Source organism: Bubalus kerabau, chromosome 20 (assembly GCF_029407905.1).
Source record: "Bubalus kerabau isolate K-KA32 ecotype Philippines breed swamp buffalo chromosome 20, PCC_UOA_SB_1v2, whole genome shotgun sequence".
Classification (NCBI taxonomy): domain Eukaryota; kingdom Metazoa; phylum Chordata; class Mammalia; order Artiodactyla; family Bovidae; genus Bubalus; species Bubalus kerabau.
The window spans coordinates 1711417-1727404 of NC_073643.1; the positions used below are offsets into that span (position 1 = coordinate 1711417).

A 15988-nucleotide genomic window follows, 5' to 3' on the forward strand; every position below is an offset into this window, starting at 1 on the left:
AGAGGATGTGGAGAAAAGGGAACTCGCCTCCACCGTTAGTAGGAATGTGAGTTGGTAGAGCCACTATGGAAAAGAGTATGGAGGTTCCTGAAGGATCTAAACCTAAAAGTACCATATGATTCAGCAGTCCCACTCCCAGGCACATATCCACCAAAAGTATAACTGAACAAGATACATGCACCATCTGTGCACATATATCTGTGTGTGCACGCAGATGCGCGCGAGCTCGGGCGTTCGCCTGCAAGGATGGGGGGGTGGGGGTGGGGGTGGGGCTGGGGGTAGGGCTGGGGCTGGGGCTGGGGCTGGGGCTGGAGCTGGTGCAGCCCCCCGGGGATTGCCTGAGGCACGCCAAGGGAGCCCCAGACGGAGACCCGCGGGACGGTCCTCTGGTTTCCTGGAAGCCAAATGCAGAGGGGCTCGCGGGCCGCGCGGAGGCACCCCAGGTCTGCAGCGGGAGTCGGTGCCCTGGCCACCCACCCCCAGGAGGGGTTGGGGTCTGGGAGCCCAAGAGTTGGGACGTGGGGGCGGGGGCTAAAGGAGAGGGAAGGCAAAGAGCCTACAGCACCCGGTAGTCCCAGGCGGTCTCCCATCCAAGTAAGAACCAGGCCCGACCCTGCTTAGCTTCCGAGATCAGACGAGACAGGGCGCGTTCAGGGTGCTATGGCCTTAGACGGAGGCCGCTGCCGCCCGGCGCCCTAAGAGCCCTGCGCTGCGCCTCCCTTTCGCTCTGACCTGCCGGTCAGCCATTCCGACTACAAGTAATTTTACTCCTTCCCCTTTCTCTCCCTGCTTTCTGAGAGTCTCTCTCCTTCCATACTCGATGGTGTAATGAATGGATGCCTTAGATCATTTTCCCTCAACATTTTTTTCTCTTTATTTTTACATTGATTTCTATGAATTCATCTTCAAGTTTATGGATTATTTCTGCCAGCATCTCATATGTGCTATTGAACCTATCAATTTTTCATTTCAATTATTTTAGTTTTCAAATCCAGAATTTATGTTAGTTTCCTTTAAAAAAAATAATTTGTAGCTCTTCATTGGGTCTCTCTGTTTGTTGACTTAGTATCATACTGTCATCTAATTCTTCAAACATGGTTCCATTATTTCATTTTGTAGTTATCATTATTTTGATATTTTATCTTTTGACCTTCATACTGAATTTATAAGTGATATACTTATATGAGTTATCAGTGGTATGTTATACAAATGCTTTACTCACCACCATTACCACATTAGAGTTTTCTGATTTTAACTGTATACTTACCTGTCCCAGCAGGTTGATAAAGAGTCCAAGCCTAAAGCCCCTTTAAGGAGGAGGCAAGCTTGCTTGCTTTTTCACATTCTTTGGCCTAAGACAAGTAGGCATTGTAGGGAGCAGTATCTCAGGTTCAAGGACATTCCTCTTTTTGAGCTTTGGATGTATGCTATAGGAAAGGGTCTGGGCAAAACGCTCACATCCTTGAGATGTTTTTTGTCTATTCTCAGAGGCTAGTTGAGACGTATATATGGCCCCACTTAAATTAGTGAGCCCCTTCTGATGTCTGTGTCAGAAGCTTTTTCTGTCACCTTCACTTTAAATAAAATATACACAAAGCTCTGAATGACTGAGACTGTCTTTGGCCCCAGAGTAATATCTTCTTCTTCAGACACCATGAATCCAGTGGCATCGGTCACCGTTGACTGCTAGGTTATCATCTTGGGGGCTTGTCCAAGATCTTCAAGACAAGGTAAGAACACTCGGAGTTGAGATTCTTTTGCTCGTTTACTGTGGTCTCTACTTTACTATGGAGAAGGCAATGGCACCCCACTCCAGTACTCTTGCCTGGAAAATCCCATGGGCGGAGGAGCCTGGTAGGCTGCAGTCCATGGGGTCGCTAAGAGTTGGACACGACTGAGTGACTTCACTTTCCCTTTTCACTTTCCTGCATTGGAGAAGGAAAGGGCAATCCACTACAGTACTCTTGCCTGGAGAATCCCAGGGGCGGGGGAGCCTGGTGGGCTGCCAACTCTGGGGTCTCACAGAGTCGGACACGACTGAAGCAACTTAGCAGCAGCAGCAGCAGCTACTTTACTAAATCAGAAGCATGTGGACTGAACTTCTTTTCCCCAGTCAGCTTTTCCTGGTCCCTCTGACCATTTCATATCTGCTTGGGGAATTAAAGTTATTAACCTCGTGTGCCGGATTGTAGACTTTCAAGGGACTTGCAATCCATGCTGTTATTGTGCTTTTCTAGCAAGGCCCCCATTCCAAGTTTTACAGGACACTGCAGACAGGAGCACTTTAGGGAGCGAGCTGGAGCTCTAGCTCCAGGGACATCTCTCAGACTGGAAATCACCATCCTGACCCCACAGACACACAGGCAAGTTCTTGTCGTGGCTATGCCTCTGGACTATATGGATTGAGGCATTGCTGGTGAGCATGAGATTCCTGAGGACACAGATTGGGACACCCCAGATTTGGGCAGATTGAAAGCGCATTGGGCTTCTTCCCTTAGTAGCGCTAGCTCTTAGCAGAGCAGACGAAGCCCTCCAGTGGCTCTTGTCTCAACTCCTTAGGTATTCTTTTTGTACAGTCTGAGGGACAGGAATCAAAAGGATGATGTTGGCACTCCATGCATATGAAGGATTAGTTTTTCCTCGCAGGCGGGCCCTCCATCGCCTCCTTTGTTATTAAATAGACTCGTGTGGCCACTCTCAGGAGGATGTCTTGGGTTTTCTGTTCATCCCTTTATGACTTGCCACTTATACTGTTATGAGGAATGTGCGCAGGTACACAGAAGTTGGGTGCTTCCCCTAGTGGTCTTGGCTCGGCGAGCATCCGGAAAACTACTCTGTTCCACCCCAGGTGGTGCCGGAATAAAAGGGAAATCAAACCAAGGTTTTAATGGTGAGGACCTGGACATCAATCTGGGATGCCATCAGGTCTAACCCTGGTGCATCTCCACCATGCCTGGGTGGTAGAATGAGGGGGGGTGGGAGTAGGACACCTTCACCTGTAAGAGACAGGTTAGCTCTGGCCAGGGAAGGAAGCTTAGGTGGAAAATCAGTCTCCAACCCCGTCTAGAGCAGGGGCAGACACCTCTGGTAGAAAAAAGCCATGGCACTGGGCACTGCTTTTTTCTCTCTTACAGATGGGGCCTAACAGTCCAGAACCACCACCCCCCCTTGAATAATATCTTGAAAAACTGGGATAATTTTGATCCTCAAGGCCTAAAAATCCCTTATATATGGGGTTTCTTTGCTTTAAGAGACGACCTCACCTGCCCAGAGAGATAATCCCTGCTGGGACATCTTCTTGATCAGTCTACCCCTGTCATCAGAGCCAATTTGAGCACTCTCTGGTTTAAATTTTAGCTATGAAGCTATGACTACATGAAGGAGAAATGACATTTTGAACCTTGAATGGCCATGTGTATTCTTTAGACTCCGGAGAAAACTAGGTAAAATGGAATCTTTTTGAAATTGCAAAACTGGTTCCTTTTGCACATGTAATTACTAAAAGTTTGACTTGTGAAAATACTCTTTTGGGGAGCTCTGATCCTGCCTGAGAAACAGAAACATGCCTGGGGAAAAACCTGAGTTAACTCTTATCATGTCCTTGAGATACACAGCCCACTCGATCCGGGACTCCAGCCATGAGCTGGAACTCAAGCCAAGAAAATAAAAGGGACAAAGAGACAATTTAAATTTCAGGTGGAAAACTGTGAGGTTTCTGTCTGTCCAGATTTGTGTGTGTCTCGGTGTATGTCTCCATCCTTGGAAAAAATTGCTAAAGGCTAAGTGGTTCAATGAGCTCTAATTAATTGGCCTAAAGAGAAGTAAGTGCTTACAAATCAAACAATTCTAAATTCAAGGAAATTAAAGTAAATGAATTCGAGGCTTGTGTGAACTGGGAAATAATCATTATTGTATTGATACATGATACTGATGTTTGTTTATTGATCTAATTAACAGAGACATTGTGCAGATACTTTTATAAATGATATAACTTTGGGTGATTTATCCTTACCAATCGACAGAATGATGATGTAAAGTACAAGTCATGGTTTCTGAAGAAAAGTAAGATGTGTGTTTTTAATAAAAAGTAATAAGGAATGGAATTACATTCTATTAAGGAAAAGCAAAGTAAGTCTAAACGTACAGGTGGCTGTCCTCTAAGTGGACAAATGAAGTGACGAATACAGAAAGTGCAAAAAGGTGTGTTGCAAGTGAAAGAAGAGTTTTGTGCATGCTACAAGTTTGTTAAGACATTAAACTGCCTTTGAAGTCTTATTGTGACTATGACTAAGTGAATAACTATTGTTTCACAGTGAATATAAGCTGTTACCAAACTGGAATTTGGTTTTCTCTCACTGATTAAAAGAACAAAGTTTTCTTGGAATGTGGCTTTTGATAACAGACTACAGCACATATGAACAAAGCTCATTCTGCTTCTACAAAAGTTAACGCCTCTTCAGGGAATTTAAAATGGATTAAAAATGGCCATAAACCAAAGAGTTGGGGCTATGAGAGGTCCAACGTGGCCACTTGGCTTTTCCTGGCTCCCTGACAAACCTCATTTTTATTTGATAATGCCTTTCCTGGCTTCAGAATTAATATCTCAGAATAGAAAAAATGGTTAAAAGGTGCTTTCCACAATCTCCAGTGATCAGGGCACCCACTTTGCTGGACAGGTCATACAGACATTCACAAAAGCTTCATGAGTTTCTTCGAGACTACTGCTTTCACTGATGTCCTTGGCCATTGGGCAAGGACAGCAGAACAAAGGGGTCAATTGCATGGGATGGAGTAGACTGCTAAATATGACCGCAATTTTCACGACTTTTTGTCTGACATATTGTTGATTTTTACTCTGTGTTTTCAGATATAAAGAAGCACTTCTCCTCGAGTTACTGGTCATTTAAAACAATCTAGTGATTTACTCCTACGGGTAAAATTATACCTTTTTTCTCTCTGCCTCATCCCTCCAGAAGCTGGAGACACTTGGGTTCTGAACAGCCTTCTCAGGTAAATAAAAAGACTGTCTCCCGACATATACAGAAATCTCAACGTATACTGGGGAGCTCTAAAAGAAAAATCCACCTAACTGATGTCAGGCCTATGGCATCTATTATGTTTCACTGAATATTAAGTTCCAGTTTTTTAAGTTAAGGTCTGTATTTACTAAGACGCACTCCTTAGATAGTTCCTTGTGGTTATGTTACATTGCTAAGAGGTTTAATTAAGTTGTTAAAAAGGACATTCTGAGTTTGTTTCTAAAGCTTATCTCAATAACCAGTCTTTGAATCAAGATCAGATGCTTAGGATCTACAACCAGGATATCAACAGCAAGCTATAGTCATTTAGCAAACTAAGTCAGATGACATGGAGATGTCACTGGGCTACACCTACTAGAAGTTCTTGACTTAACTTCTTACTTATGATTCTACTATTACTGCTATTGTTTTCTATATTGCCTGTTTCAAGAAGTGTTGTTCCTTACATTATCAAGTGTGTGACTGAGCCACTAAATGAGTCACTGTATGACTTAGCTGGAAAAAGAAGAGAAGTGAAAAGCAAAGGAGATAAGGAAAGATATAAGCATCTGAATGCAGAGTTCCAAAGAACAGCAAGGAGAGATAAGCAAGCCTTCCTCAGCGATCAATGCAAAGAAATAGAGGAAAACAACAGAATGGGAAAGACTAGAGATCTCTTCAAGAAAATTAGAGATACCAAGGGGACATTTCATGCAAAGATGGGCTCGATAAAGGACAGAAATGGTATGGACCTAACAGAAGCAGCAGATATTAAGAAGAGGTGGCAAGAATACACAGAAGAACTGTGCAGAAAAGATCTTCACGACCCAGAAAATCACAACGGTGTGATCACTGACCTAGAGCCAGACATGCTGGAATGTGAAGTCAAGTGGGCCTTAGAAAGCATCACTACGAACAAAGCTAGTGGAGGTGATGGAATTCCAGTTGAGCTGTCTCAAATCCTGAAAGATGATGCTGTGAAAGTGCTGCACTCAATATGCCAGCATACTTGGAAAACTCAGCAGTGGCCACGGGACTGGAAAAGATCAGTTTTCATTCCAATCCCAAAGAAAGGCAATGCCAAAGAATGCTCAAACTACTGCACAATTGCACTCATCTCACATGCTAGTAAAGTTATGCTCAAAATTCTCCAAGCCAGGCTTCAGCAATACATGAACTGTGAACTTCCGGATGTTCAAGCTGGTTTTAGAAAAGGCAGAGGAACCAGAGCTCAAATTTCCAACATCTGCTGGATCATGGAAAAGCAAGAGAGTTCCATAAAAACATCTATTTCTGCTTTATTGACTATGCCAAAGCCTTTGACTGCATGGATCACAATAAACTGTGGAAAATTCTTCAAGAGATGGGAATACCAGACCACCTGACCTGCCTCTTGAGAAATCTGTATGCAGGTCAGGAAGCAACAGTTAGAACTGGACATGGAACAACAGACTGGTTCCAAATAGGAAAAGGATTACGTCAAGGCTGTATATTGTCACCCTGCTTATTTAATTTCTATGCAGAGTACATCATGAGAAACGCTGGACTGGAAGAAACACAAGCTGGAATCAAGATTGCCGGGAGAAATATCAATAACCTCAGATATGCAGATGACACCACCCTTATGGCAGAAAGTGAAGAGGAACTAAAAAGCCTCTTGATGAAAGTGAAAGTGGAGACTGAAAAATTTGGCTTAAAGCTCGACACTCAGAAAACGAAGATCACGGCATCTGGTCCCATCACTTCATGGGAAATAGATGGGGAAACTGGAAATAGTGTCAGACTTTATTTTTGGGGGCTCCAAAATCACTGCAGATGGTGACTGAAGCCATGAAATTAAAAGACACTTACTCCTTGGAAGAAAAGTTATGACCAACCTAGATAGCATATTCAAAAGCAGAGACATTACTTTGCCAACAAAGGTTCATCTAGTCAAGGCTATGGTTTTTCCAGTGGTCATGTATGGATGTGAGAGTTGGACTGTGAAGAAGGCTGAGTGCCGAAGAATTGATGCTTTTGAATCCAAATTGGAAAAGAAGAAGTAAAGCTCTCACTGTTTGCAGATGACATGATCCTCTACATAGAAAACCCTAAAGACTCCACCAGAAAATTACTAGAACTAATCAATGACTATAGTAAAGTTGCAGGATATAAAATCAACACACAGAAATCCCTTGCATTCCTATACACTAATAATGAGAAAACAGAAAGAGAAATTAAGGAAACAATTCCATTCACCATTGCAACGGAAAGAATAAAATACTTAGGAATATATCTACCTAAAGAATCTAAAGACCTATATATAGAAAACTATAAAACACTGGTGAAAGAAATCAAAGAGGACACTAACAGATGGAGAAATATACCATGTTCATGGATTGGAAGAATCAATGTAGTGAAAATGAGTATACTACCCAAAGGAATCTATAGATTCAATGCAATCCCTATCAAGCTACCAACAGCATTCTTCACAGAGCTAGAACAAATAATTTCACAATTTGTATGGAAAAACAAAAAACCTCGAATAGCCAAAGCGATATTGAGAAAAAAGAATGGAACTGGAGGAATCCACCTACCTGACTTCAGGCTCTACTACAAAGCCACAGTTATCAAGACAGTATGGTACTGGCACAAAGACAGAAATATAGATCAATGGAACAAAATAGAAAGCCCAGAGATAAATCCACGCACATATGGACACCTTATCTTCGACAAAGGAGGCAAGAATATACAATGGATTAAAGACAATCTCTTTAACAAGTGGTGCTGGGAACTCTGGTCAACCACTTGTAAAAGAATTGATGCTTTTGAACTGTGGTGTTGGAGAAGACTCTTGAGAGTCCCTTGGACTGCAAGGAGATCCAACCAGTCCATTCTGAAGGAGATCAGCCCTGGAATTTCTTTGGAAGGAATGATGCTGAAGCTGAAACTCCAGTACTTTGGCCACCTCATGCGAAGAGTTGACTCATTGGAAAAGACTCTGATGCTGGGAGGGATTGGGGGCAGGAGGAGAAGGGGACGCAGAGGATGAGATGGCTGGCTGGCATCACTGACTCGATGGACGTGAGTCTGAGTGAACTCCAGTAGTTGGTGATGGACAGGGAGGCCTGGCATGCTGCAATTCATGGGGTCACAAAGAGCCGGACATGACTGAGCGACTGAACTGAACTGAACTGAAGCATTTGAGCATGATTTTAAGCTAAGATTGAATGAAAATTAGTCCTGAAGGATGGCTGTAGGTAGGCTAAATAAAGATAGCTGCTGAGTAATGGGTGGTAGCTAGCAATTAAGATGGGAGTGTATTTTGAAGAATATGTTCATTTTGCCCTGATTACATTTTTCACAGCCTTAACCTTGGATGGAAAAGAAATCATAGAGATACAGACAAGGACAGGGAAAAATGAACAAAACAAAGCTCATGCCTTGATGGCTTGAGACATTAATGAAAATGTGCAGCTAAGAAGGAAACATTAGAAAATAAGTAAGAAAAAGATTTCCTCCGTGTATGCATTTTTTATACTTCTTAGTCACTATTTGCACCAGTTCAGACTTGGTAAAATTATATGCAATGCTACATTGTAGAATATTTTGAGGTCAAATATTTCAAATTGAAAGTAAACATGAAAAACAGCATTAGAAATACAAGAGAAGAAACTAAATTTGGTGGGGGCCATTTATTACATGTGAAATTAAAGTCTTAAATGTTTTAGAAAATAATTAAAGTTGGACTTCCCTGATAGCTCAGCTGGTAAAGAATCCGCCTGCAATGCATGGGACCCCAGTTCAATTCCTGGGTTGGGAAGATCTGCTGGAGAAGGGATAGGCTACCCACTCAAGTATTTCTGGTCTTCCCTTGTGACTCAGCTGGTAAAGAATCTGCCTGTAATGTGGGAGACCTGGGTCCAATCCCTGGGTTGGGAAGATCCCCTGGAGAAGGGAATGGCTACCCACTCCAGTATTCTAAACTAAATTTGGTGTGTGTGGGGGGGGGGCATTTATTGCATGTAAAATTAAAGTCTTAAATGTTTTAGAAAATAATTCACTAATTTAAGTTATATTTTATACATAATTGTGTAGTAAAAACAAATTCTTATAATACAGTTATATTCTATAGGTAAGGTTTCAGAGAGCTTAACTTGTCAGAGACATATTAATAAGTGACTGAGGTTAAATTTGAAGGCAAGTTGACTTAATTACAGAGTCTAGAATGTTAACAAGACATCATTCATATTCTCTAGGAGATACAATATGTGACCTTTTACCAAGGTTTGGCCAGTTGGTGAAATCATTAAGGGAAGGTAAACCTGAGGCTTCTCTGATGAGGTGTGTGCTGGATCTCTCAGTTGTGTGACTGGCGACTCAATGGACTGTAGCCCTCCAGGCTCCTCTGTCCATCAGATTTCACCAGCAAGGATACTGGAGTGGGTTGCCAGTTCTTTCCCCTGGGGATATTCCTGACCCAGGGATTGAACTCATGTCCCTTGCATCTCCTCCACTATCAGGAGGATTCTTTACCACCGCACTACCTGAGAAGCCTCTCTCTGATTGGAGAGCACTAAGGAAAAGTGAGAGAAAAACAGGACATCTTGAGCAGTTAGAATGGCCTGAACAAACATAAGAATTTGCAAGCGCAATCAACAAGTTCAATTAAATGAAGCTAAAGAAAGGAATTCTCCATGTGGAGAAAAGGGAGACAGAGCTGGGAGAAATTCAAACAAGGACATATTCTGAGTCACCGTGACACTCAGTTCTTCCCAGTCCATCCTCTCCTTGCCCCTCCATCAGAAGCTGACTTGCACTCTCCACACCTGTAGACACACAGTACACCATTTGGGCTCCAACTGTGTCTTATTCATATTCCTGGGAAATCCCAGACTTCACCACAGCAGACCATTCCCCTGTCCAGGCTGGGGAAAAAAAAAATACCCTCTATTTCCGTCATGTCTGGTTGCTTAGGGTGAACTCTGGTTTTCTCTGGCAGAAACCATAGTAATGGATGAGAAAAATCAGAATCACCTTCATCCTCTCAGGCTTCTCAGAATACCCACAGCTCCAGGTGCCCCTATTCTTGGTTTCCTTCACTGTCTATACAGTCTTTGTGGTGGGGAACCTGGGTATGATTGTGACCATCAGAATCAATCCCAAACTTCACACCCCCATGTAATTCTTTCTCAGCCATCTCTCCTTTCTTGATTTTTGTTACTCTTATATAACCACACCCAAACTCTTAGAGATCTTGGTTGTGGACACAAGGACTATCTCCTACATGAGTTGCATGCTGCAGTTCTTCTTTTGTTGCACACTTGTAATTACGGAGATGCTCATGTTAGCAGTGATGGCCTATGACCGGTTTGTGGATGTTTGTAACCCCCTGCTCTACACAGTTGCTGTGCCTCCTAAGCTCTGCAGCCTCCTGGTCACTGGAACCTACACGTGGGGTGGAACGTGGTCCTTGACAATCACATGTTCTCTTTTGGAGCTGTCCTTCTATGGTTCTAACGTCATACATCACTTTGGCTGTGAGCATTCTGCATTTGGCTCTGCCTCTTGCTCTGACTCTTACTTCAGTCAGATGACATGTTTTATAATTTCTACTCTCAATAAGGTGTGTCGCCTCCTGATTATTTTCACCTTCTATGTTTTCATAATTGTCACATCATCAAGATGCCTTCAGCCGGTGGACTCTGAAAAGCCTATTCCACCTGTGCCTCCCACCTGACTGCCATCACCATTTTCCATGGGGTCATCCTTCTTCTCTACTGGGTACCCAACTCCAGAAGCTCATGGCTCTTCATCAAAGTAGCCACTGTGCTTTTCACAGTAGTGATCCCCATGCTAAATCCCCTATCTACAGCCTTAGAAATAATGATGTGAAGGAGACCATCAGAAAATTAGTCAACACCAAAATGTTTTCTCACCTAATGTAATTTTGAATGAGACGAGAGATAGAGGAGAACACTTTCTTAAATGTACTTTACACAGTGTATGATGGTTATTACATTTTTCTTCAAATGTGTGCTTATTCGCTGATTAGTGTGATCTTTGAGACCCCTTCTCTGTTCATGGGGAATCTCCAGGGAAGAATACTGGAGTGAGTTGCCATGCTCTCTTCCAGGGGATCTTCACAAGCCATGGATGGAACTCATGTCTCCTGAAGTGCATGTTGATTCTTTAGTGACTCATACACAATGGGATACAATCTCTTGTATATTATATATATATATATATATATATATATATATATATCATATGATATATATATCATATGATATATATGTGATTTTTATAATGTGATTTTTAAACTGCAATGTGATTTTAAAATATCAACTTCAGTTTAAAAGAAAAAAAGAAATAAAATTATGTTTATGTCTCACTTTAAGAGTGTTGGAGAGGGAGAGGGTGGGAAGATTTGGGAGAATGGCATTGAAACATGTGTAATATCATGTATGAAACGAGTTGCCAGCCCAGGTTCAATGCACGATACTGGATGCTTGGGGCTGGTGCACTGGGACGACCCAGAGGGATGGTGTGGGGAGGGAGGAGGGAGGAGGGTTCAGGATGGGGAGCACATGTATACCTGCGGCGGATTCGTTTTGATGTTTGGCAAAACTAATACAGTGTTTCAGGTTTAAAAATAAAATTAAAAAAAAGAGTGTTATAGGCTACATAATGATCATCTAACACTGTCCATGGGCTTCCCTGGTGGCTCAGATGGTAAAGAATCCCCCCTGCAATATGGGAGACCTGGGTTCTTTCCCTGAGTAGGGAAGATCACCTACAGGAGGGCATGACGACCCAACCAGTATTCTTGCCTGGAAAATCCCCATGAACAGAGGAGCCTGGTGAGCTACAGTCCATGGGGTCACAAAGAGTCGGATAAGACTGAGTGACTAAGCACAGCACAGCAAAAGGCTGTCCACATCCTAAAATCCTCAAAATTTGCAAATGATTTCTGTTCCATGTCTTCTTTCTTTTTTTTTTCTCTTCCTTTCATTTCTTTTCTCTTTTTCTCACTCTCAAATTATGAAATGTGATAAATAGACAAGTAATTCTGTATAATAATCCTGTCTGTTGCTTTCTCCAAGAAATTAAAGACATATCAGCTCTTTACAGCATTTCTGTAAGCATTTTTCTAGTCACTGTGCCCCTCTGATGCCTCTAGGAGCAAACTTCATTGCTGTGTTCAAAACTTTTTCTTCTACACAGAGAATAGGTTCAGTTCAGTTCAGTTGCTCAGTTGTGTTTGACTCTTTGCGACCCCATGAATCGCAGCATGCCAGGCCTCCCTGTCCATCACCATCCCCCAGAGTTCACTCAGACTCACATCCATCGAGTCAGTGATGCCAGCCAGCCATCTCATCCTTTGTCGTCCCCTTCTCCTCCTGCCCCCAATCCCTCCCAGCATCAGAGTCTTTTCCAATGAGTCAACTCTTCGCATGAGGTGGCCAAAGTACTGGAGTTTCAGCTTCAGCATCATTCCTTCCAAAGAAATTCCAGGGCTGATCTCCTTCAGAATGGACTGGTTGGATCTCCTTGCAGTCCAAGGGACTCTCAAGAGTCTTCTCCAACACCACAGATCAAAAGCATCAATTCTTCAGCGCTCAGCTTTCTTCACAGTCCAACTCTCACATCCATACATGACCACTGGAAAAACCATAGCGTTGACTAGACGGACCTTTGTTGGCAAAGTAATGCCTCTGCTTTTCAATATGCTATCTCGGTTGGTCATAACTTTTATGAGAGTTAAAATTTAACTTTGTTGCTTTTGAAATTTGTATTATTAAAATTTTAGAGTATATTCCCTTATGTCTGGCTTATTTGGCTCGGCATTTTTTTTTCAAAAGAATTTTTAAGTGACTGACTGTAACAGTAGTTCCATTTTTGTTGCTGAAGAATGTTCCACAAAATAAATATATTGATATGATAATATGTTTATTCATACTTCTACTACAAATGGAATTTGGCTATTTCCTCTTCTTCATTGAAGTATTATTTATTTACAGTGTTATAATAATTTTAGATGCACAACACAGTGATTCATTATGTTTTTAGACTATATGCTATTAAAACTTAGTGTCTCAGTGGATAAAGAACCTGTCTGCAATGCAGGTGATGCCAGAGATATGGGTTTGATTCCTGGGTGGGGAAGATCCCTTGGAGGAGGGCATGGCAACCCAATCCCATGGGCAGAGGAGCCTGGTGGGCTACAGTCCATGGGGTCACAAAGAGTTGGACACAACTGAAGTGACTGAGCACAGCACAGCACACAAAGGATAATAGCTAGAACTTACGGCGCTAGGCAGCAGTATCCTTGTAGCTTATCTATTTTATACAGAGTGTTTTGTAGACTTTATACTCCTAAATTTCCCCTCCTTCTTTCTTTATAAAGTCTGCAAATAACAATTTTTGGAGAGAATTAGAAGAAAGAGAAACCTTGTGCATTGTGGGTGAGAAAGTAAATTGGTAGAGCCAATTGCATACTGCATAGAAAACAGTATGGCGTTTTGCACACACACATACACACACACACAAGCTAAAACTAGAACTACCATATGAGCCAGCAATTTCACTCCTGGTTATTTCACCCTTTCTGTCTTTAATGGAAATGCTGCATACACATTCTTACACAAGTATGTGCTGCATTGCACACAAGCACTCACTGGGTGAGGTATGCCCTGTCTCTGAATGTTCTGCATCAAAGGCGCTTGTTTCTGATCTTTTGCTAGGTGCCATCAAACAATTTTCCAAAATAGATGTATTAGTTTAAATTCCAACTATATTGCATGTGGGTTCTAATTATTTTCCATTCTTGCCAATATTTAATACTGTCATAGCAGACATTTTAGTATTTTGAGGTTGGTGGATGAATAGGGGTACTTCATTTTGGTTATGAATTCAATTCCACTTTACTAATGTGGTTGAATCCCTATAATTTAGTTATTAGTCATTTGACTTGTCTTACTTCTTTATGAAGGTCCTATTCAGGTTTTTTTTTACCTATTTTTTTATTAGGTTGTTAATATTTTATTATTAAATATGTATTTCATTATGCATTCTAAATAAAAGTCCTTTGATGTACGTATCATGAATATTTTCTCCTAGATCGTGGCTTGTCTATTCACTTGGTTGGTGATGTATTTAGGTGCACACATTTCCTTATGTTTAATGAATTAATGTTTATCAAACTGTTTCTTTACACAGTGAAGTGCTTTTAATATCTTATTTAATATTCACTTCTTATCTCCAAAATAACAAAGATATTATCATACTTTATGTGCCAAATTATCACAAATTTCATACAGTATTATATTTTCTATTCTACTTCCTCTATTTTCAATTCAGGGTTTTATTTTCTCTTTTTACATTGATTTTTATATTTATTTCAAACTGAAAGTAAATTTTGATGGGGCATGACTATAATCTAATTTTATATTTTGACTTACTGGTGTATATTTACCCCAGAAATACTTATTGAAAAATGTACTCATTTTAACACTGCTTTGTGGTGCCAGAATATTCATAAAGTAAATATCAGTATATCTATACTTCTGTTCCTAGACTTTCTGTATGCTTCTAGCTGTTTTATAATCAGAACTACCCTTAACTAATAGGCTTTAACATCAAGTTGAGCAACTCTTAAAAAGTTACTTTTTATCTTGCAGAGTGTTTAAGATATTCTTTATTTTTACCTTTTAAAGCAAACTTTAGAATTATTCTTGTTTAGATTTAGTGTAGAAAAACAGTAGAATTGTAGATCTATTTGCAAAGAATGATGTTTGCATCCTCAAGTCTTCCAAATCATAAGCATGCTACATTATTATGTTAATTTAGATCTACTTCATGTTTTACAATATAAGATATATCATATTTTTATAAATTTGTTACATATATTTTTAAATTAATCTGGATGTGTGATTATTTTTCATACTATTTTAAATGTCATTTGTAAAATGTTTATTGTTTTTCAATTAGGATTCAATGCATTTTGGCAACTCTAACAATATTTTTTAATAATTTTATAATTTATTTGTAGATTACTTTTGATTTTCAGCATGCATATCATACAATCTCTACTTAAACATTTTCTGGATATGTTGTTTCCAATGTTATTCTTTTTATTTTTTTCTTGTGTTTGGTTAACTAGCTGAAAACATTAGTACAATTTTGAATAAACAGTAAAAGTGGGTACCCTTGACTTCCTCGTCTAACAAGGAAACATTTCATGCTTAAAATGTTAAACAAAGTTATCTCACATATTTGTTTTGTATGTGTCTGTTTGTTATATTTTGTTTTTTAGTGAGTGAATGTTGAATTTATCAAGTTAATTTTCCTCATTTTAACTCCTTTAATATTTTGATATGGTAACTTGTATTTTAAAAAATTTTCTAATATCAAAATATGTGTTTTTTCCTAAGAAAATTACTATAATTATATATTTGCCTTTTTATTAGTTGATTGGTTTAATGTGTCAATATTTTATGTATAATTTAAAATTCTGTGATCATTAGTAAGATTATTCTGTAATTTTCTTTTATTGTCCTTGTTAGTTTTTGCCATCAAGATTATATTTTTCTCTCAAAACAAAAATGATGAGAGTCTTCTTATTCAATTCAGTGAATATTATGTAGAAATGAAAACGAGAGTGTAATTGGGAGAAACACAAGGACAGTATCATATCAAAAAAAAACTATAAGTTAATTGCTATTCAGTTCAGTTCAGTCGCTCAGTCATGTTCAATTCTTTGTGACGCCATGGGCTGTAGCACGACAGGCACCCCTGTCCATCACCAAATCCAAGAGTTTACTCAAACTCCTGTCCATTGAGTCGGTGATGCCATCCAACCATCTCATTCTCTGTCATCCCCTTCTCCCACCTTCAGTCTTTCCCAGCATGAGGGTCTTTTCAAGTGAGTCAGCTCTTCACATCAGGTGGCCAAAGTATTGGAGTTTCAGCTTCAACACCAGTCCTTC

General features: G+C 40.4%; 2 pseudogenes; one reads left to right on the plus strand and one right to left on the minus strand.

The window, feature by feature from the left end:
• Positions 1–553: 553 nt before the first annotated feature.
• Positions 554–672, minus strand: LOC129635658 (uncharacterized; annotated as a pseudogene).
• A 9342-nt stretch (positions 673–10014) lies between these two features.
• On the plus strand, positions 10015–10945 carry LOC129635500 (olfactory receptor 1165-like; annotated as a pseudogene).
• The last annotated feature ends 5043 nt before the right edge of the window (positions 10946–15988 follow it).